The sequence below is a fragment of the Lithobates pipiens genome, unplaced genomic scaffold, assembly GCF_037356315.1.
Source record: "Lithobates pipiens isolate NorthernLeopardFrog02 unplaced genomic scaffold, aLitPip1_a1.2 Scaffold_18, whole genome shotgun sequence".
Classification (NCBI taxonomy): Eukaryota; Metazoa; Chordata; class Amphibia; order Anura; family Ranidae; genus Lithobates; species Lithobates pipiens.
In genome coordinates this window covers 208,053,204-208,074,162 of record NW_027507758.1, presented here as the reverse complement: position 1 = coordinate 208,074,162, position 20,959 = coordinate 208,053,204, and the positions used below count along the sequence as shown (strand labels likewise).

Sequence of the window (20,959 nt, the reverse complement as noted above, 5' to 3'; positions counted from 1 at the left end):
GACCCTTCTGAACACTCTTCAAAAAATTGGATTCTTGTACTCACCATAAAATCCATTTCTCTGAGTTCGACGGACACAGCACCTCCTTAATCTTGAACATTGGGTTATATTGCCTCTGCAGGAGTAGGACTAGGCAGAACAAAAAAAACCTGCCTATGCTCATGGGCTGTCCTCAGTCAGTATATAACCCCCTCCCTGCTCTAGGTATTCAGTTTAGTAGCAAGCAGTAACAGAAGTATCAAAAACTCCATAGAGGGGTGGACGCTGTGTCCATCAAACTCAGAGAATTGGCTTTTAAAAAATTCCTATTTTCTCTTTCGTTCATCGATGGACACAGCGCCTCCTTAATCTTGACCATTGGGATGTCCAAAAGCAGTGCCAAAGAAAAATGGAGGGGTGGGTAATATAACCCAAGACGAACCACAAGAGCCCTAACCAGGACATAGGAGCCCCATCTGAAACAAAAAAAGTTTAAAGAAAAAAACACACCTTATGAGGGAACCCCCCTCTTAAACAGCAGCCTGAAAAACCTTGCAGCCAAAAGAAGCATTCGCAGATGCCAAAATATCTACTTTATAGAATTTGGCGAAGGGATGCACTGACGACCAAGTGGTGGCCTTGCAAACATGTGATATTGACGCTTGATGACAGAAGGCCCAAGAAGTACTAAGCGCCCAAGCAGAATGCCCCATTGACAGGGAAAGGAGGAACCCGACTCTTAATAGAATAGGCCTGAGTCACAGTCTGTCTGATCCATCTGGAGATGGTAGCCAAAGCCAGTCAGCCAGTCACAAGTATCAAAAAAACAAAACAAAAAAAGTCAAAAGATGAAAAAAGAAACATCAAAAATATATATTGTAAAAGTTCAATGCATTTCCTGTTAAAAAAAGGAGAATAATTTTCTCTCAATGTATACATATGTCTTTGTGATAAAGTGCTTCTTGCTGTTTTTTTCCATCCTGCATAAATGTTAAGTAACAGACACTAAATTGGTTTGATATACACTGCAATCCGGGTTAATCAGATGGACAAAGCAAAATATATTCGGTGTAACCCTCAGTCGAGGTGCCCACAGCGTGTAGGTATATCCTCTAGACTATAAAAACCATGATTAATCATACACAAAGCTCTTTTGGTTACTTACTGATCGCTGGATATTTGATCTCTTCAAGATGTAGTAAGATTTGTTTTGCCGGTCATATACATATTGATTTAATCCAGCTAAATGCTTGTCCTATCAAACTTTGGTCCATATTCCATGCAGTGTGTCAGTATATCCAAGAGATAGCAAAAGATTGCAATCCAAAGACTGATATTCAAATCATATCCATAGTTGTTAGTGTAGTTTTTTGATACTTGTGACTGGCTTCTGACGTTTTGGTTACATTATCTGTGCACAGGTCTTAGGCTGCTTGAATTGTATCATTCCTAATTGAACAGTGTAAACAATTCTGTATAACAGCATCACACTGTTCTCTATAGGAAACTCACAGTTCAGTCCTTACCTAAGGTAGCTGGGGTTTATAGCAGGTGTTTTGGGGAGTGTCCCTTATCAAAGGGAGGGAGAGATTCACTGACTGCATATTTCCATCTCCACTGTGGATAGGATGTACTATATGGATTGTCTGATTTAAATGTTTTTTTTTGGGGGGAGAACATAGAACTAGTGGAAGTCATTTTCTAACTTTGGGACTTCCCTTGTTCTATTTTGTAAGGGATACAGGGATTTTAGATTGCTATTTTGTAACTTGCTATATATAGCTATTAAAATTATGTAGTTTTACTCTCTAGGGTGTGTTTATTATCAAAATTTTTTTTATTTTTTTGGATATACAATCAAATTGATCCAATTTTATCCATTCATACTTTGATTTTCATCTATTGATTACACTGGTCAGGATTCAAAACAGTTTGTTGTCTATTCAATATTCTGACTAAAATCTAAGTTTGACTTTGTAAAAGTTTTTTTGTGTCTCTTGTGTTTTTTCTCATTATAGTGATTATATGCATACCGTCTGATTTTAAAGTTCTCCTGAAGAAGCCCTATTTGTATGGCGAAACATGTAGAGACTAATCAGCTTTGCATCTAGTTCTGTGTATTTTGTGATTGATTTTTTGGAATGTTTATTCTATGAATTCATTCTTTATAACTTCTTTATAACTTCTTAAAATTGATATATTTTTCTATATTCTATTTGTTATTTTTGCGCTTTAAAAGTCCCACAAAAATCTTTCCATATTTATTTGTTCATAAAGGGATGTGGCGCCATAAACTGTTTCAGTATCCCAACTCATAACATTTCTTACACTAAATAAGCGAACACAGCATGGTCAGTTTTCTAGCTGTGCTGGAAATTCACTGGGAAGATCAGTATGCAGCTGTTTCTTTTTCACCTAGCTCTAATGCAACTGAGAGCAGAGGGCATGTGATTGACTTATAGAAAAGGGAAAAAAAGGTATTTAGCATTTTTTTTTTTTAAAACAAATGTTTTGCCTTTCATTACAATTTTAAATTGAGGTGATCGTGTACAATCACTTTAATGTCTGTGTGCAGACGGCCGCCATTTACTTGAAGTTTACTAGAGCCTGACCAGCCGATCCTGTTAACATGCCGATTCAACAGATACAGGTTTTGACAGTATGTCAGACAAACTAACATAGTTTATACAAATAGAGCTTTCTTTTGGTGGTATTTAATCACCACTGTGTTTTTTTTTTTTTTGGGACATAAGTGAAAAAAGAGCCAAAATTTAGAAAAACAAACAAACACTTTTTTACTTTCTATGATAAAATTTTGCAACCAAGTCATTTTTGTTCATAAATTTGGGCCAAAATATATACTGCTACATCTTTGGTAAAATTAACCCAAATTTAACCCAAATCTTTGAAAGTTATAGAGTTTAAAAGCTATGGTGCAAATCATTAAAAATTTATCACAGCTGATCACACTTGATGCACTGACGGCCTATCTCATTTCTTGAGGCTCTGAAATGTCAGGAAAGTACAAATACCCCTTCAAATAACCCATTTTTGAAAAGTAGACAGTCCAATGTATTTAGTAAAAGGCATGGTGACTTTTTTGAAGTTGTAATTTTTTCCCCACAATTCTTGGGAAAAAGACTAATTTTTTTTGTTTTGTTTTTTACAAAATTGTCATAATAACAAGTTATTTCTCATACACAGCATATGCATACTTCCAATTACACCCCAAAATGCATTCTGCAACTCTTCCCGAGTATGGCGATACCACATGTGTGGGACTTTTACACAGGCTGGCCACACAGAGGTCCATCATGCAGGGAGCACCGTCAGGGGTTCTAGGAGCATAAATTACACCTCTAATTTCCTAACGACCTATTTGTGAAGGCCCTTGAGCACCAGGACAGTAGAATTACCCACAAGATGACCCAATTTTGGAAAGCAAACACCCTAACGTATATATATGAGGCATAATGAGTCTTTTGAACAGTTAATTTTTTCCACAAGTCTTCGGAAAACGTGTAAAGAAAATAAAAATATATATATATTTTTTTTTTTACACAAAGTGGTCAGTTTATAAGATATTTCTAACTCAAAGCAAAAATGACACCCCAAAATACATTCTGCTACTCATCCTGAGTATAGCGATACCAAAGGTGTGTGTCTTTTACACAGCCTGGCCACATACAAAGGCCCAACATGCAGGGAGCGCCATCAGGCGTTCTACCTAGCACACTTTTGAAGGTCTTGGAGCAAGAGGACAATGGAATTACCCCCATAATGACCCCATTTTGGAAAGAAAACACCTCAACGTGTATTCTATGAGGCATGGTCTGCAAATAAGTACTCTGACGGGCTGGTGACAGGTACTCCGTTACTCCGACGGGCTGGTGACAGGTACTCCGTTGGGCTGGTGACAGGTACTCCGTTACTCCGACGGGCTGGTGACAGGTACTCCGTTGGGCTGGTAACAGGTACTCGGATACTCAGATGAACTGTGATGGGTACACAGGTATTTGGGTAGGCAGGTGGGCTGACAGGTACTTGGGTACTCAGATGGGTTGTGACAGGTACTCACGTACTCAGATGGGTTGTGACAGGTACTCAGATGGGCTGAGACAGGTACTCGGGTACTCAGATGGGCTGGGATGGGTGATGACAGGTATTTTGATGGGTTAAGGCAGGTACTTTGATGGCTGGTGACAGGTCCTCTTTATTGGGGGGTAATCAGTGTGTGTTGGTGTACATTAGGCGGTAACGAGATGTTACCAAAATCTCCTCCTCACACACGATCAGTCTGAGGAGGAGAACCAGGTAACATCTCGTTACCGCGGTTTGTTTACATTCTGTGACCGGCAGTGACTGGACACAGCCGGTCACGTGGTAAAGAGCCAATTTCATTGTCTCTTTACTGCGATCGGGGTTGGGCTGTGTCAGGATGACAAGCCGCATCCCCAATCGTCACTCTGCACGGGCCCTAGGCGCGTGCACGAGCACTGTGAATGTGCACAGTACATGTGACCGGATGTGATTGGACACAGCCGGTCACCTGTATCGGGGGGTGGATGGGGATGGCAATCACACAGATCGGGCATGGGCTGTGTCCGAGGGACACACCTCATCCACCATCTCCATGCTGCGGGCCCCCAGGGGCCCGCAGGAGTGGCGAAATACCGAGGAAGTCATATGATGCCCACCCAGGATGGGAGATCCCATCTGTGGGCGTCATTTGACTATGGCCCCGTATTGAAGTGGTTAATACCGTGTATTGCCCACCTTATCAATGACAGCTTGAAGTCTTTTTCAGTATTTGTGGATGAGGCTCTTTATCTTCTCAGATGGTAAAGCTGCCCATTCCTGCTGGCAAAAGTTCCAGTTTCTGTAAAATCTTGGGCTGTCTTGTGTGAACTGCACGTTTGAGATCTCTCCAGAGTGGCTCAATGATATTGAGGTCAGGAGACTGAGATGGCAGAACCTTCACTTTATTCTGCTGTAGCCAATGACAGGTTGACTTGGCATTAGGGCTGAAACAACTAATCGATTAATCGACAACTAATCGATTATGAAATTAATTGATTATTATTTTCATAATCGATTAATCGGCCAGTAACATAATGGGGTTAAAAAAAAACTAAAATGAGCAAATAATGGCTACTGTAAATATTACTCACTGTTCTACAGTAAAAAAATAAAAATTAACCCCTTATAGTAGCGATTATCTGCTTTTTTCTACTATAAATGGCTAATTTTTTTTTTTTTAACCCCATTATGTTAGTAAACGTCTTAGGCCTGGTTCACATCTATGTGTTTATTGGTGCTTTTTGCAGAAATGTACTACAATTCATTTCCATGGTTTCCTATAGGACACGTTCATATCTGAAAGGGTTGGGGACTTTTAATGCAAAATGGTGCTTTATTGGTTCAATATACTTCAATGCAGAAGCTGCAGAAAAGCATGTAATGTCTTTTTGCAGCAATTTGTGTTTTTTAATCTGCCCAAAGACAAAAATCCAAATTGCAGTAAAATCACGTTCGCAAAATTCAAAACGTACAGCAAAAAGCACTGCAGAAACAGATCAAAAGCAAACTGCATAGGTGTGTACCAAGCCTTATGCTGACCATACCGATCAATTTTCAAGTGAGAATATTCAGACGAAAAATCTTTGTACATTCGCTGAATGAAAGAATTTTGTTTGAAATTTTCACTTGTTTTTAACATTCTGTTTTTAAAACGAATGTTATTTCTGAACGAAAACCATATACACTGCCTGAAAATTCCTTTGACTAAGAGGTTTTCTATTTCAAAATTTTCCCGTCACTATGGTTGAAAATGAACATCAATTTGACCCACTTTTTTTTTAAAGGTTATTAACCGATTAATCGAAACAATAATCGACCAATTAATCGATTATGAAAATAATCGTTAGTTGCAGCCCTACTTGGCATTGTGTTTTGGATGATTGTCATGTTAGAATGTCCATGTACGTCCCATGCGCAGCTTTCTGGCTGATAAATGCAAATGTTCCTCCAGTATTTTTTGATAACATACTGCATTCCTCTTACCATCAATTTTGACCAAATTTCCTGTGCCTTTGTAACACACACATCCCCAAAACAAAAGCGATGCACCTCCATGTTTCACAGTAGAAATGGTGTACCTTTCATCATAGGCCTTATTGACTCCTCTCCAAATGTAGTGTTAATGGTTGTGGCCAAAAATCTAAATTTTGGTCTTATCGCTCCAAATGAATTTGTGCTAGAAGGTCTGAGGCTTGTCTGTGCTGTTTGGCGTATTGTAAGCAGGATACTTTGTGGCATTTGCGTACTAATGGCCTTTTTCTGGCTACTTGACCATGCAGCCCATCTTTTTTCAAGTGCATTCTTATTGTGGATCTTGAAACAGCCACACCACTTGTTTTCAGAGAGCCTTGTATTTCACCTGACATTATTTGTGTTTTTTTTTGCATCCTGGCAGTTGTGGCTGAAATTTTAGTTGGTCTACCTGACCGTGGTTTGGTTTCAACAGAACCTTTCTTTTTCAACTTCTTGATTAGCGTTTGAACATTGCAGATTGGCATTCTCAATTCCTTGGATACCTTTTTATATCAGTTTAGTGTTTTATACAGATCAACCTTTTCCCGCAGATCCTTTTGCTTTCCCCATGATTTAGAATCCAGAAACGTCAGTGCAGCAATGGATGACAGATACAAGGGTCTGTCAGGGAGTCACACACTAATTATAAGCAAACGGATCACAGTCGAGGATGGTTACTGTCACGGACACTGGCTGCAAGGACTCTTTTCTGTCCACATTCACCCTGTTTTTTTGGTATTGAAATATTAATCTTTTTTTTGTTACCGTTTTCTTGAATGTTATTTTTGAACAATACACAATCCTTAAAAGAGCTAATCACATTGACCTGCGGAAACGGACTGTCTGGTCACCTAGGCTGTCTTAAGTGCTGGGTTAATTAACATGTTAATTGTGTAATTGTCTTTTAAGTTGTTGCTATAGGGGAGGGGGGAGTATCCATGTGCAGCCCTACCTCGTTATCTACCCCCTTTTGTAAAACGTGTATAAAAAGCTGGATTCTGTCCAATAAAGGATTCAAGATTCTACAAGCCATTTTCAGCTAGATTTGTATTCAATGCAGCTATGAGAATATATCTCTCTGATAGTCAGATTGGAGGAAGCGGGATATACTGACAGAAGCACTCAGAGTGTGGGATCGGATCCATCACATTGGTGGCAAGCTGTGGGATGCTTCCTCTTGCCTAGGTACACCCAAACCACCACCGGGACCCCTTGCTTCTAACAGCAGATGGAACATTACTATGCCAGACTCAAGCGCAGCACCTTGAAGGATCTCTTGGATGCCTGTGGAAAAGTCTCCAGCAACAAATCCAAAGCGACTCTCATCACCGAACTAATGGATATCGACCAGGCCATTAACCCACCAGCACATACCTCAGAGGTGACAGCGTGACGTCCAGTGGCGACTGGCCTTGTATGGTACTCACCCCCCACAGGAGGTTATCAGTCAAGTGTTACGAGAGGTGTCCCAGCTGCGAATGGCTGAACTCCAGCGAGACCAAGGAGCGTCAGTCATGTTCAACCAGGAAGCTTCAGCGGCCGGAAAAAAGCTACCCTATGCCGTTTTCCAAATGTTTCAAGGCGGGGAAGATAAGATGGATGTTTACCTGCAAATGTTTGAGCGGCAATGCGGTCTCCAAGCAGTCAAAGCAGATTGGGTCACGCTCCTGGTCAGCCGGCTCACAGGAAGGGCTGCAGAGGAATACAATAATGTCCCAGACGAGATCAGCCAGGACTATGATCAGGTAAAACAAAGACTATTGGCTCACTTTGGCATTACTCCAGAGGCACAACGTTTGAGGTTTCGCAACCTCCGCTGAAAAGAGAGCAGTACACAGAATGGGCTCATCAAATGATCCGAGCAGCGGAGAGTTGGATGACCGGGCGCCAAGCTGTTACCATGGCAGATGCACTCCTGGAACAATTCTACGATCATACCCCACCTGAAGTTAGAGACTGGGTAAAGGATTGGCGGCCAGTCACAGTAGATGACGCTGCCACCCTAGCTGACCAATACATGTATTCAAGGTGGACTGTACAACCAGAGTTTAAGACCCTAGCTCGGCCTGTCCCCAAGATTCCACGGAGCATTGCCCCTCCACACCAGCCGATCTCCGGTCCCAATCAGCTACCATCTTCATGAGGGAAAGGGGACCTCTGCTACAGATGCAACCAAGCAGGGCATGTTAGGAGATATTGTCCGCAGAACGCTTCCCAGGACGCGTGGAGCAACAAGCCCCTTGCACCTGTCCGGGCTGCTGCACACTGTCTGGAGAGAGATGTGATTTACCCAAGTGAGGAGAATATTGAAATTCTACATGAGGCAGACCCTGTGCAAGCTGCTGCTATGGACAAGCTGTGTGGATTAATGGTCGGGCTGCCCAGGGACTGCGGGACACAGGAGCTACTATTATCCTGATACAGTCCCGGATGATAAACCCGGCAGAGCAGACGGGATGGTGTGTGGCTGTGCGGGTGGCCGGGGGAAATGCTATGTGGGTCCCTGCTGCCAGGGTTCACCTTGATTGGGGTTTGGGGGGCCAAAGAAGTGGAAGTTGGAATAATGCAGAACTTACCTGCAGAGGTTTTGTTGGGCAACGATTTTGGACGCTTAAATTCAGCCTTCTGCCTGGATGTATCCCCGGAAGCCTGCCCTGTTACCACCCGCCAGCAAGCCCAGATGGAGGTGTGCTCCCTCGAGGATGGGACCCAGGTAAGACCTGTCACCCCTGACCTAGACTGTCCTACCCCAACTTGGGCTTCTCCCCAAGACTTTGCTCCGGCAACTCTTCCCTAGCTAGCTATAGGGAAAAAGCAGGATTGGACCCAGGGGGGTTGGAGGGGGAGCGGGTAGAGTGGGTCCAGGGATTACTCTATCGGGTTACTGAGGGAAAGACAGCCTCCCATCCACCCAAGCGGCAGCTGGTTGTGCCACAGAAATATCAGCATGACCTGCTGCGCATTGGGCCTGACATACCCTACGCCGGACACCTGGGGATGTCCTGGACCCTCCGCCGTCTGACTCAGTCATATTTTTGGCCAGGGATAACAGGGGGTGTCCAACAGTATTGCCAGACCTGACACATGCCAGCGGGTGAGTAAGCATGGGGGCCCACTGAAAGCTCCCCTACACCCTTTACCGATCACTGATGAACCCTTTAGCCGCACTGCCGTAGACCTGGTTGGACCACTGCCCCGATCTAGTCCTTCTGGGAAGAAATATATCCTTACTGTGGTGGATTATGGCACCCGCTACCCACACAGAAACCGCGGCTGATGCCTTGCTCCGGATCTTTACCAGGGTGGGTTTTCCCTCTGGAAATCATCTCTGACCAGGGTAACCAGTTCACTGCTGAGCTCATTCAACAGTTATGGAGGCTTTGTGGGATAAAGCCCCTACAGAGCTCTCCTTATCACCCCAGACCAACAGACTGTGTGAGAGGTTCAATGGAACACTGAAACAGCTGCTTAGGACATTTGCAACCTCTCACAGGGATTGGGAGAGATATCTGCCGCACCTTCTCTTTGCTTATCAGGAGGTGCCACAGGAATCGACCGGGTTCTCCCCTTCCGGCTGCCCAAAAGCGGTAGAAACGATGGTACGATCGTACTGCTCGGAACCGCACTCTGGAAGTTAGGCAGAAGGTTCTTGCCCTCAGGCCAACCAAGCAGGACAAGTTACGGGCCACTTGCCAGGGACCTTACCGGGTTGCGGCAAAGCTCTGACACAACCTACCTAGTGGCTAAATGTTCGGTTGAAAGAGTCCGACGGACCTTTCATGTGAACATGCTGAAAGCATACTGGGAAAGATGAGGAGAGGTAGCCGCTGAGAATCTTCCCCTGCTGGTGCTCCCGAAGCTAAATAGGATTACTGCAGGGATAGAGATGACAAAGCTTGACAACCAGCTAGGGCCAACACAGAGAGAACAAGCTAGACAGGTCCTTAGTTAGAGAAGGGAAATGTTCTCCACAGTCCCTGGGTACACTACTATGGCAGTGCACCGAGTGGAGACCCCGGGACAACTGCCACTAAGACAGGCGTTGTCAAGGTCACCTGAGACAAGGTGACAGATGCACTCCGTAGGAATCGGAAGTGCACTGCTGGGTAGTGGACCTTAGGACTGACTGCTGCGGATTGTACCCAGGGAGATTCAGGACACAGGTCTACTGGATCACAGATCCCAGTAGGAGCTAGAGCATAGATTCCCCAGGGTGCGGAGTCTAAGAGCCAGCAGGTGTTCACCAGAGCCTCCAGTGGTGAGGATGGACTTTGCTGCAGTCTGGCTCCAGGTCGCGGCCCCTAGGGTCTCACAGCTCACACTCACAGTAGACTACAGGAGAAAGAAGCAGCAGGCTGGAACAACAAGGATAGTAAGGGGATAAGGCAGAGGTCAGGGCAACTAGCAGACAGGAACAACAGAGCACACGCCAAAGGTTCAGGGTCACAGGCAGACAGGGATGGTCAGGGACATGCCAAAAGGTCAAGGTCACAAGCAGACAGGAATCGCTGAGAACACGCCAAGGTCGGTAACAGAGGCAAACAGATCACATGGCAAGCAGGAAGCCAAACACACAATGGTTGATCAGCACCGCTGGCTTGGAGTGCACAGGTTAATATAGGGTTCCCTGATAGGGCCTGGGGTGGAGCCATACTTAGAGGAGAGGTTATAAAAACCACCAGGTAGAAGTGGCTGGTCTCTTAGTCTGAACACATGAGGAGAGGTAAGCAAACAGAGGAAGATTACTGCATAACCATGACCGGCAGCTTACCGGATACCTGACACAGTGAGAGAGGGGATGCGTCATGAAATTAAGGAGATGCTTGAGTTGGGAGTCATTGAGCCATCCAGCAGCCCGTGGGCTTCCCCGGTGGTCCTTGTACCAAAGCGGGATGGCACGACTCGTTTCTGCATAGACTACCACAGATTAAATGAGTGCACCACCACTGATGCTTATCCTATGCCCCGGGTGGATGATCTGTTAGATCGCATTGCTCGGGGGAAAATTCCTGACAACCCTCAACCTATGCAAAGGGTACTGGAAAATTCCTCTTGATGCGGAATCTATTCCAAAATCGGCGTTCATTACCCCATTTGGCCTATACCAGTCTAAAGTAATGCCATTTGGGATGAAGAATGCACCGGCAACTTTCCAACTAGACCAACTCCTCTATGGTCTCCCCGACTATGCTTGTGCATATCTGGACGACATGGCAATCTACAGCGATACCTGGGAGGACCATCTGGTTCACCTGGGTGTCGTGTTAGACCGCATCAAGGCTGCAGGACTAACCCTTAAGCCGGAGAAATGCAGCATAGGGATGTCCGAGGTACAGTACCTTGGACATCGAGTAGGCAGTGGACAACAACGACCCGAGCCTGCTAAGATTGAGGCCGTTGCCAAGTGGCCGGCCCCCTCGTACTAAAACCCAGGTCCTGGCATTCCTCAGCACAGCTGGGTACTATAGGAAATTTGTCCCGCAATATAGTTCCATCGCTAAGCCCCTGGCAGACCGGACTAAGAAGCACCTTCCGACAGGTACTGTGGTCCCCCGAGTGTGAAGTTGTCTTCCAACAATTAAAGAATGCACTAACTTCAGCTCCTGTTCTAGCTGCCCCTGACCCAACCAAATGTTTGTGTGTCCACAGAGATGCCTCTACATTCGGGCTGGGGGCAGTACTAAACCAAGTAGGACCTGATGGCAGTGAGCACCCAGTGGCCTACATCAGTCGGAAGCTGCTACCCAGGGAAGTCGGTTATGCAGCCATGGAGAAGGAGTGTTTGGCGCTGGTGTAGGCTCTCAAGGACGATCTTTTACGGTGCTCACGGACCACAACCCATTAATCTGGCTTAATTGGGTCTCCGGGTGCAATGGATGTTTGTTACGATGGAGCTTGACACTGCAGTCTTACAAATTTACCATCCAGTATCGGCCAGGAAAGAAGAATGGGAATGCTGATGGACTTTCCCGACAAACTGAACTATAAAGACTATCCCGCACAGCCCCAAAGTGACCCGTGGTGGATCTAGTTGGGTCTGCCGGACTATGGGATGGGGGGGGGGGGGGGGGGGCACTGTCGGACACTGGCTGCAAAGACCCTTTTCTGTCTACATTCACCCTGTTTTTTTGGTATTGCTATATTAATCTTTTTTTTGTTACTGTTTTCTTGAATGTTAATTTTGAACAATACACAATCCTTAAAAGAGCTAATCACATTGACCTGCGGAGACGGACTGTCTGGTCACCTAGGCTGCCTTAAGTGCTGGGTTAATCAACATGTTAATTGTGTAATTGTCTTTTAAGTTGTTGCTATAGGGGAGCGGGGAGTGTCCATGAGCAGCCCTACCTCGTTATCGACCCCCTTGTGTAAAATGTGTATAAAAAGCTGGATTCTGTCCAATAAAGGATTCGAGATTCTACAAGCTATTTTCGGCTAGACTTATATTCTCATAGCTGCATTGAATACATCTCTCTGATAGTCAGATTGGAGGAAGCGGGATATACTGACGGAAGCACTCAGTGTGGGATCGGATCCGTCACAGTTACCTTTACTAGCCATTCAAACCCCTTTGTGTCAACTTGTGTGCATGTTATCAGGCCAAAATCACCAGGGTATGTAAACTTTTTATCAGGGTAATTTGGATAGGTCGTGTTGTCATTATGATTTAAAGAGTAAAAACACAGTTGACTGATAATAAATGGCTTCAGCCAAACACTAACCATGAGTGAAATAAAAGCTTTTGTATTATTCATATTCTCTGAAAAATTGCAAAGAAATCAAAGTCTGTCAGGGTATGTAAACTTATGAGCACAACTGTAATTACTGAGCATATTTTGTCACACTTACACATCACATTCAGACTATAGCTCTCAGATGGCGACAGGATATTCAACGTAGATATATTTCAAGTTCAAAATGTAGTCAATAATTTGTAAATAGGTGGACCTTATAGCAAAAGAAATATAAAAAATACAGAAAATTTCCACAAGCTTGCGATGCAAATATCTATAAAGATATTAAATCACCTCAATATAACCATCCTTTTACCAGGAGGGCCTGATTCCTTCTATCCCACACCAATCATAGACTTCTTACCTTCTGAACATCCAGCATCCACATGCCATCTCTCAAAAAATTACTCCCACCTATCGCCTTATAAAGCCAGATTGATGTCAAATCTCGGCATCATCCTCCTATACAAAATCATCCTATAGCAGAATACCCATGAGATCATCAAACTGTGCCCAGCTCAAAGTGCACTCTCAGTCACCATAGCCATAACAACACACTATGGTCTCCGCAGCCATCACACATACTCTCTCGCTCACAACCGCCACCAAACAGAGCGCAGTGCAGCTGCAATCCCCAGCATGAGCCGTCGCGCACCACGTCCAGACAATATGCCCTGCATAACCGGCTCACCAATTGACACTGTGGCATAGGCCATCCACCATCATATCACCGCGCATGTGCAGAGCGGTGATTTTCCATGCTGACTGGAGAGGGCACTTGATCCAACACAACTTCAGAGCCCCAGCCATGCTGCCGCTCAACCAATCCCACAGCCCCTCAGGCAGCAGACTCCCCACCAGACATTACATCATGAAAGGTCCAATCCAAACCAACCTAGCCCCATGATGTTTGCTCAAACAGAACATCACAGCATGGCCAAACAAACCACATATCATCCAAGCCTAATGTCTGCCCATGAAGGAGGATGATACAAAAAATCCATCCACCTATAGCATGCTCAGAAGAGCAATAACGTAAAAACTTGGATGATATGTGGTTTGTTTGACTAAGCCATGATGTTCTGTTAAATAATTCTTATTAGGGATATATCATGTGTCTTGTGCCCCCACCCATTTTGATGCCATTTGGTCTTATGTTTTTCAATCGTTGTTACGGGCCGCATACCTATGATAATCTTTCTGCAGGTTTTTAATGCTAGTTCTGATTGCGTAAAAATTTGATATCTGCTTAGCACGCTTGTTGATATCCCCCGTTTTGAAGTATAGCATAGCGAAAGATCAGATAAAGAAGTAAGCAGTGGACTTGCTCTTGCGGCAACATAGCCTTTCCATGCCATATAATACGGAACTTTTTTATTGTTGGCACTTAAAGGTATTTTTTTTTCTTGTTCAAATATTTAATTAAAGCATAACACGTCAAGGTACATAAAAAAAGCGGTACTGAATTTGCGAATATAAACCATTAACTACTTAAGCCCCGGACCATTTGGCTGCCTAAAGACCAGAGGACTTTTTACAATCTGGCACTGCGCTGCTTTAACTGGTAATTGCGTGGTCATGCAATGTTGTACCCAAACAAAATTTGCGTCTTTTTTGCAACAAATAGAGCTTTCCTTTGAGGGTAATTGATTGCCTCTGCCATTTTAATTTTTTTGCGATATAAATGGAAAAAGACCGAAAATTTTTAAAAAACTTTTTGTTATAAGAAAAATCCAATAAACTCCATTTTAGTCATACATTTAGACCAAAATGTATTCAGCCACTTTGGTAAAAAAAAAATGTCAGTAAGCGTATATTTATTGGTTTGCGCAAAAGTTATAAAAACATTTTTTTTTCTATACTTTGTGAGAAAAAAGCGAGATCTGCAAAATACTCACCATACCTCTCAGCAAATAGCTTGGGTTGTCTACTTTACAAAATGGGGTCATTTGGGGGGGGTTTGTGCCATCTGGGCATACCATGGCCTCCGAAACTGTGATAGGCAGTGAGGAATGAAAACAAAAACGTATACTCAAATGCCTCGTACACACGATCAAACAATCCGATGGAAAATTCCGGCAAACTCAAGTCCGCTGGACAATCCACCCGTGTGTAGGCTCCGGCGGACTTTTTTTTTTTTTTTACACAAAAGTCCGGCGGACTAAGAAAGTATTTTTGCACTCCAATATGTCCGCCGGACTCGCATTTCGGCGGACAGTATCGCCGTGTGTGTTCTAGTCTGCCGTACTTTTGAAATGAGCGGACTTTTCCCACACGGAGAAAAGTCCGCTCATTTTGAGCGCATCTCCAGGTAGCCGGGGCCAGCAAAGGAGGCGTCGCTGGCCCAGTCACCTGGTATGGACTTAAAGGGGAACCCCTATGCAGAAAAATCACCTGTAAAAAAAAAAAAAAAAAAAAGCTAAAAAAAAAAAAACACAACACACAAGGGTTAAAATAGTTTATAGCACAGCTCCGGGGGTCTTCCGTCTTTGGGGGTCTTCTCGCGGGACTCTTCTGCTAGCTCTTTTACTAGTGGAGGAACCCGGCTTTCTTCTTCACATCTTCCCAGCATCCTCTGGGACTGTGACATCATAATGGGCGGGGACATCATCCGGGATGTCCCTATACAAGTCGCCGCAAGCCGCGTCCCCGTCATTGTGAGCGGATACAGCGACGAGGCAACATCTCCAGAAGAGAAGAACAGAAGGCCAGAAGACAGCGGCGTCAGAAGACCAGGCCACCGCTTGTAAAAGAGATAGAAGGTGCGGTGGCCCGGCAAAAAGAACCGAAGAGGGGGAAAAGACCCCGAAATCAGAAGAAGAGGGCGGTGGCGGCGAAGAAGAAAGCCGGGCTCCTCCGCTAGTAAAAGAGCTAGCAGAAGATAGCGGAAGAGTCCGGCGAGAAGAGCCCCGAAGATGGAAGACCCCCGGAGCTGTGCAATAAACTATTTTAACCCTTGTGTGTTGTGTTTTTTTAACTTTTTTTTTACAGGTGAATGGGAAGGGGTGCATTGTACCCCATACTCATTCACATAGGGGGGGGGCCAGGATTCGGGGGCCCCCTTATTAAAGGGGGCTCATGGATTCCGATAAGCCCCCCACTCGCAGGCCAGGGTTGACGGGAAGAGGCCCTTGTCCTCATCAACATGGGGACAAGGTGCTTTGGGGTGGGGGGGCCGCCCCAAGGCACCCCCCATGTTGAGGGCACGCATCCTGGCACGGCTCAGGAGGGGGGGGTGCTCGCCCATCCCCACCCCCTTTCCTGGCCGGCCGGGTAGCGTGCTCGGATAAGGGTGTGATATAGACCTAGGGGGGACCCCCCACGCGGATTTTTCGGCATAGGGGTTCCCCTTTAAGTCCATACCAGGTGACAGGGCCAGCGACGGCTCCTTCGCTGGTCCCGGCTACCTGGAGCTGCGCTCAAAATGAGCGGACTTTCCTCCACGTGTGTGGGCGAGTCCGTTCATTTCAAAAGTACGGCGGATAGTCCGGCGGACTTAGTACGCTGGATAGTCTGCTACGTGTGTACGCGGCATTAGAAAGCCTGAAGGCGGTGCTTGGTTTTCGGGGTCCTGTACGTTTTTTGCAAGAAAATTACTTTGAACACCCAAACATTATATATATTTTTAAAGCAAAGGCCCTACAGATTAAATGGTGGGTGTTTCATTTATATTTCACACAGAATTTGTGCAGCAATGTTTCAAACACATTAAAAAAAAAAAAAAAAAAAAAACGCACTTTTAAATTTGAATGCACTAAAACACACTATATTGCCCAAATGTTTGATGAAATAAAAAATATGATCTTAGGCCCAGTACATGGATACCAAACACGACATGCTTTAAAATTGCGCACAAACGTGCAGTGGTGACAAACTACATACATTTTTAAAAGCCTTTACAGGTTACTACTTTAGAGTTAGAGGCGGTCTACTGCTAAAACGACTGCCCTCGATCTGACCTTTGCAGTGATCACATGCATGTAGCAATTGCTGTTTATACAAGATGCCAGTCCGGCGCTTGCGTTCGCCTTTGTGTGAGAGCAGGGGCTACAGGGGTGCTTTTTTTTTGCCTTTTTATTTCATTTTTAAAATGTTCATTTCATTTTTTTTGTTTTATAATTTTTATTATTATCACAGGGAATGTAAATATCCCTTATGATAGGAATAGGTAGTGACAGGTACTCTTTTCTGAAAAAATAAATGGGGTCTATTAGACACTAGATCTCTTCTCTGCCCTCAAAGCATCTGACCACACCAAGATCGGTGTGAAAAAATGCTTTCCCAATGGCGCCGTTTATATTTGACGAAATCTAAGTCATGAAATGCTCGTAGCTTCCAGTTTCTTAGGCCATAGAGATGATTGGAGCCATTCTGGTCTCTGATCAGCTTTATGGTCAGCTGGTAGAACCACCGGCTAAATTCTCAGGTTCCCTTTGGGACAGAAGAGCCAGAGAAAACCAAGACTATGGTTGAGGGGGGGGGGGGGGGACATTCCCTTGCACTGCTTGTAAAAGCAGTCTAGAGGCTAATTAGCTGCTAGGATTTCTTTTACATGAAAGTGTTGCGTTTGTTAGAATATGATTTTTTTTTAATTAATCAGACATAAATTAAATTAATCAGACATGGGGCGGCACAGTGGTGTAGTGGTTAGCACTCTCACCTAGCAGTAAGAAGGGTCACTGGTTCAAATCCCAACCACGACACTACCTGCCTGGAGTTTGCATGTTCTCCCTGTGCTTGCGTGGGTTTCCTCCCACACTCCAAAGACATGCAGGTAGGTTAATTGGCTTCTGTCCAAAATTGGCCCTAGTATATGAATGGGGACCTTGGATTGTGGGCTCCTTGAGGGTAGGGACCAATGTGAGTGTGTAACTGTACAGGGATAGGGACAATTGTAGACACTCAGGTTGAACTGGATGGACTGGTGTCTTTATTCAACCTTACTAACTATGAAACTATAACATTACACAATAGTGGTTGGTCATAGAGATACTGTCAGGTTTTTTGGCTTGAATAGACTTCTCAAACACATGCCATTTCATACAATGGGTACATAGATAACATTGTTGTATTCAAATTGACAGTTTCAAGACGGCTGTTGTCTCTATAGCTACAGTAAACAAGAGAGGGTCTCTCAAACTGAAAGAATGACTGTTAGTCGGTTGTTATGGAAACAAGTTTGTAACCATTAACCTTGGTCAACAAACTTATATAAATAAAAAGGGGGAGTAGAGACTGGGACACATCATCAAAATGCTGTGCTGTAACATCAGAACACTCAACATGCTTTGACGATCAGAAGCCACTCATGATACAAGTACCTAACCTCCAGAAGAAACATTGCCAATGGAGATCACGAACATACAGTAACAGAAGATAAGTAACCTTTAAATGTATTTGTAGTTATAGACCATAGGCTGTTCATTTGCTAGGGATTTTGCTTGTTATAGATAGCTGTCAGTCTTGTATTGTATTCCCAAGATTGTAATAGTTTTGTATGTACAGCAACTTTGTATAGTAAAAGCACAAATCGTTCTGGTGACCAGAAGGAAGTGTGCAGTTTACCTATCTGGGCCAGAGACAATGAGTGGGAGCCTCTTGCTAAAGAATTTTGAAGTATGCTTCTTCCTTGAAGCTGACTTGGGGGGTGACAAAATCTCAGATCATTTTATAAATTTTAGCCTTAAGGGGTTGGATTTGAGTAAAAAAGATAAGAGGACAGTGTCCACAGTGGGCTGGTATTTTCTTCATGCATTTTACACTGAATCACATAGAAGGAAGAAGGCAGAGGCAGAAGTTAAGATATTAAACGACCAGCTAGCAGTTGTCTCAGAGTGTGTACATTCAACTGCTAGTCGGGCTGAGGATTTGCTAGAGTGGTGTGCAGCCCTCATGACCAAATCAATTAATGCCTTAAGGAAAAGGAAGGGCTGTAAACCTGTTAGTAAAGCCAGGGTATGTGCCATTGTCACATCCCAAAATTGGGATTGTGAGGATGTGCTCTCCTCAAATGATAGTGAGGATGAGGAGATAGAGTTTGATATTTCACATGATGATCTGCTAGTGCAAAAGAAAAAGTATGCCAGAGCTCTCATTATTAAGCATAAGAAACGACAACATGATAGAAAGGATATGGCAGATGAGGAGGTGCATTATCGCAACCCCAGGGATGTTGAATTTGAAGAAGTATGGGAGTTTACACAAACTGAACTCCATGAGCTGGCAAAACAATACAAAGGTCTGGAGAGCCCCTAGTGAGTTGCCTGTAACGTCTATGGGATGAAGGGGTGGACAGTGTTGTTTTTTCAGGTAAGTAAGCAGTGACTATGGGAGCGTTAACCCATGATCCACAATTGCTTCAGGAAATGCAAAAAGTCTGAGAGTTTAGCGTGAATTTTTCACTGTTAGACCTCGTGAGAGATGGGACAGTCCGAGTATATGCTAGTCCTACTGACCTGGAAAACAGCTACTCCTGGAGATCAATAGCAGAGGTCATTTCCAGGTTATGAGAGATGGGTTTTATAACCGGATTAAATACGTTTCCAGAATGGATGGGTCCAGATATGGAACCCTTTACGTCTGCTTTGCGCTCTAAGCTGATGAAGTCTGCGCCATTTCATCTCAGGGCTCCATTATTGTCCTTGGGAGGCCTGGGATTAAACAGCCAGATTCATGAAGCCACAACCCTTTTAAGCCAGTTTAGGGAGCTAGAGGAGACTGAAACAAAACCTGTCAGGGCAGTAGATAAGGTCAAGGCCAGACAGGAAGAATACAAGCAGAAAAGAATATAGAAGAAAGGGAATGGGGTAGAGGAGACAGGAGGTGAAGAGAAAACCAGGCTAGTTCTTTCTAGGAAAAAAATGTGGGTGGACCTTTTAAAGGCAGGAGTACCTAAAGATGAGATAGATGGCATTTTTACTGCAGAAATGCTGAAGTGGAAACATTTAGTAGGGAAAACTGTCAGGGTTAGAAACACTACTCCTAGTAAAGATAACATCAGCCTAGAGGAAACAGAACAGATCCCTCCTGTTAGCCCCAAACTGAACATGAACCCAAATCCAAATCCTTTTATCCTGGGGAGAAGTTGGAAAGACCCAGAAAAGGGGATTGGGGGAAGGAGAGTCTCCTGTCATAGCAGTGAGGGCAGCGACAGCAGGAGACCGATGCCCATATGCACCTGTCACTGTATGGTGGGGGAAGTCATCTTCTCCTACAAATGTTAATAGCGCTTTAGTTGATAGCGGAGCTGAAGTTACACTTTTGCAAGGTAATCCTTACCCTCACAAAGGAGAACTGATTTATGTAGAAGGTTTGGGAAGGCAACCTACACCACCAGTTAGTATACGGGTGAAATTGGCTACTGGCAAGGGATCAGGATTTATGACAAATGTTTTGGTATCAGAGTTACCCGAAAATATTCTTGGGATGGATGTACTCCAAGGTCAGTCAATTCAGACTGAAAGAGGTAAATTCACATTCGGGTATCCTGATAAAGCGTATCTGCTAAGGGCGGTGAAGGCTGTGGTCAGAAGTCATGCGAAATGGACCCCTGTCTACATTCCTCCACCAGAGAAGTCAGTCTGTCTCAAGCAGTACAAACTTCCTGGAGGCCACAAAGAAATTGGGGAAACTATTCAAGAACTGTTAAGAGTAGGGATCCTTAGGCCTGCTGTAAGTCCTTTCTCATCTCCAGTGTTCCCAGTAAAGAAACCTGATGGAACATATAGAATGACTGTGGATTACAGAGGTCTAAACAAAGTCGCACCTCCATTGACGTCAGCTGTACCAGATATGATCTCAATTGTTGAGAAAATTGCTAAAGATGCAGGAGAATATCATGCTGTGATAGACCTGGCTAATGCTTTCTTTTCGATTTTAATAGACCCAGAGTGCCAGTTTGCTATGGTGTGGGACGGCCACTAGTTCACTTTCACTGTCCTTCCGCAAGGCTATCTTCATTCTCTGATTTGTCATGGACTGATTGCCCGAGATTTAAGTACCCTGAATTTGAAAGTCGCTCTGTTTCACTACATTGATGACATCATGATCTCTGGAACAAAAGAAGATGTAACTGAAGCACTGCACCTGCTGATACATCACATGGAGAACAGAGGGTGGGCTATCAACAGAGACAAAGTCCAAGGACCTACCAC

The 20,959-nt window shown here is 44.3% G+C and overlaps 1 protein-coding gene across 1 annotated transcript in view; it reads right to left on the bottom strand.

Moving 5' to 3' along the window:
• The window catches only part of LOC143987650 (uncharacterized), a 330,091-nt gene that overhangs the window by 21,755 nt on the left and 287,377 nt on the right, over window positions 1-20,959 (bottom strand). The window lies entirely within an intron of this gene.